The sequence below is a fragment of the Thamnophis elegans genome, chromosome Z, assembly GCF_009769535.1.
Source record: "Thamnophis elegans isolate rThaEle1 chromosome Z, rThaEle1.pri, whole genome shotgun sequence".
Lineage (NCBI taxonomy): Eukaryota > Metazoa > Chordata > Lepidosauria > Squamata > Colubridae > Thamnophis > Thamnophis elegans.
This window is the reverse complement of record NC_045558.1, coordinates 124,066,683-124,069,774: the sequence shown is the minus strand read 5'-3', so window position 1 is coordinate 124,069,774 and position 3,092 is coordinate 124,066,683.

The window sequence follows — 3,092 nt, the reverse complement described above, 5'->3', positions numbered from 1 at the left end:
TTTGGCCTATCCAAAAAAACAAAATTGATACAGATTAGATCATAATCAGCAACACTGATCCTTGCTCTCTTGCCTGTTTAATAAAATAGTAATATTTATAGTAATAAATATAGCAGTAGTGTAAATGTGAGAGAATGAAATGCCACTTCTTGGGAGTAACAAGTAAAATCCCATTTTTTCTAGACAGAAAACACAGAAGAAGAATGTTTAAAACTTTGGATCAAATTAGAATATTGTTCTTTCTGGCTTAACGATGTTTACAGCAATTGGCAGATTTCAGTTGTTTTCACTATGTTTCCTGAAAGGAATTAAATTTTAGTGCCCTTATGTGTGAATAATTTTTGGCTATTATTTCCAATTTTCTTCTTCCCTTTTCTTTAATGTATTTCAAATGTTCACTGTACCTATAAACACCGCTTCAGGAATCTGCTGATTTTTCTAAATTTACCAACATCTTCAGGGTGACTTTATGATTCTTTGCATATACAAAAAGAATGATCCCCTCCCACCCACCCACCCCAAACAATAAAAGTAATGATGCCATGTAAGGATAAATATTGTGAGATAATGGGTTGTTTTAAGATTTTTCCACTGTTGCATAAATCTCATGAAATTTGGGGCATAGTTTTTTTTTAATTCTTTCAAGAAAATGATAGTGCCCACACATCATGTGAAATCACACTAAAGTGTTTGTGACCTGAAAATATTATTATAATTAGCTTTTGCCCCCACATAGCTAAGGCACCCAACCGAAAGACCTAATTTCTGAAAACAAGCATTTTCATGCTTCTTAACAAAAGCTTGTAACATGAAATCTGCCACATTTTAATAGCATAAATCCAAGACAATCCAGACTCCAGTTGGATGCATTAATATGATTGGCAGAGGGAAACCTAGGAAAACAGCCAGGAAATCAAAACACATCCAACTACAAAGGCAGATGGGAATGTACTATATATCCAATAAAAATATTTTTCCAGACAAACTTTGCAATGAGAAAGATAGAAGCTCTGGAGGCAAGCTAGTCATATTTACAAAACAGGGTAGAAATTCACTCATACTAAAACATTCAAAAAGCAGGGAGAAGAGGTTGTTATTATTTGATGTTTTGGGTGCATATTAGTCACAGCTTATTTATGCCTTCCTTTTAATGACAACATGTAGCATAATATTAAGCATAATAATAAATTCTCTGTCATGTTGAGCTCAAATTGGAGAAAGTTGACGCTGAAAAAGTTGGCTATCGCTTTCTGAGAGAATGCTTCTGAACTCCCCAGTCTAGCCTGCATCCCTGGGATCTCCCAGTGGTCTCCCATCCAGGTCCTCATAAAGTTTGACCTGCCTTCTGTTTCCAGAGCAGCCACAGTCATTTGCCATCAGAAGAATAAATACAATAACTGCCATGTGCAAGAATCATGACCATTGATTAGGTTACAGCATAGAAGATTTACTCAAGCCTATACATAAACAGGGATGTGGTGGCTCAGTGCTAAGATGCTGAGGTTGTCGATCAGAAGCTTGACAGTTCAGCAGTTTGCATAACAGAATGAGCTCCTGTTACTTGTCCTAGTTTCTGCCAATCTAGCTGATCGAAAACATGTAAAAAATGCAAGTAAAAAAATAGGGACCCCCTTTGGTGGGAAGGTAACAACGTCTTGTGCACCTTTGCCATTTAGTCATACCGGCCACATGACCACAGAGACATCTTCAGACAGCGCTGGCTCTTCAGCTTTGAAATGGAGATGAGCACTGCCCCCTATAGTTGGGAACGACTAGCACATATGTGCGAGGGGAACCTTTACCTTTTATACATATGAATCTGGTCAACAAAAGTTTGAAGCTAAATTGGCACCAGATAAAGGTCAATGGAATTCTGGGAGGGTCGAACTTGGAGCACTTGTGGGAACGCAACAATTCTAAGCTGATGTGATGCTTAACTCCCCAACACTGCCTGATCTTCGACAGCAATCATCAGTACAAGGCAGTAACTGAGCATGTGCAAAACTTTAGATATTTGAGCTTATGCATTAAATCCTTCATTTCCTACAAACACACACACACAGACACAGACACACCACTAACCCTAGGTAATTTATGTTCTAGAAAATTAAATCTCCTCTGAAGCCTTAAGAGGAAGAATTAGCAGACCTGTCCATAGAGGGGATGGGAGTTGCAAGGAGCACAAAATTTGTATCTCAGCTCCTAAAAATCATCCTTCCTTCGTTCTGTAAATGAGTAAAACACAGAATCCATGCTTCTTCCTTTCCCTTGTCCTAATCTTCTAACCTTCAAAGCTTCATTTCTCTTCTAGGAAAGGGTTGGGGAAAAGCCACTTAAGAATCCTCCTGGCTGCCTCCATTTTTCCAGCCTGGGATTGAATTCATAGACATGACAAATCCACCACCAGTTTGGGGAGCAGAGGTGTGCAAAGGAAGGCCATAAGCCAGAGGTTCCCCTTCACTTAGAGATCACCAAAAGCTGTTCACTGATTGACATTTTAATAAGTTTAAAATGAGAGAAATATTACTGCACAGTGGTGATTAGAGAATAATTTTATTAGATAAATTTCAGTATAACAGGTAAGTTGAGGGGGGGGGGTCAAGATGGTGCCAAAACGATGTGATTAAAGACCCATTTCTTCCCTTGTGCCCATCTGTCGGGATTATAATATTAAGAACTCTGTCTAGGAATCCTAAAATGTTTAATCCTAAAATATCATAAAGCTGCTGGGTTGAAGAAATTCACTTTGAAAGGTTTGTTTCCAGATATAGCCACCAGAGATGGAAATTCACACAACCCTCTGGATTTTATAGAGTGGCAACCGGCAGAGCAGCTGTCACTCTTTAATACTGGAGGAAGAAAGTGGGTGAAAAGGATTATTCAGCATCTACAGATAGTCCTTGGTCCTCCATAGCTTGTTTAGTGACCATTCAAAGTTACAACGGTACTGAAAAAAGTGGCTTATGACATTTTCCACACTTATAACCATTGCAGCATCCTCATGGTCACGTGATCAAAATTCAGACGGTTGACAACTGATTCATATGTATGACCGTTGCAGTGTCTTAGGGTCACGTGATCCCCTTTTGTGA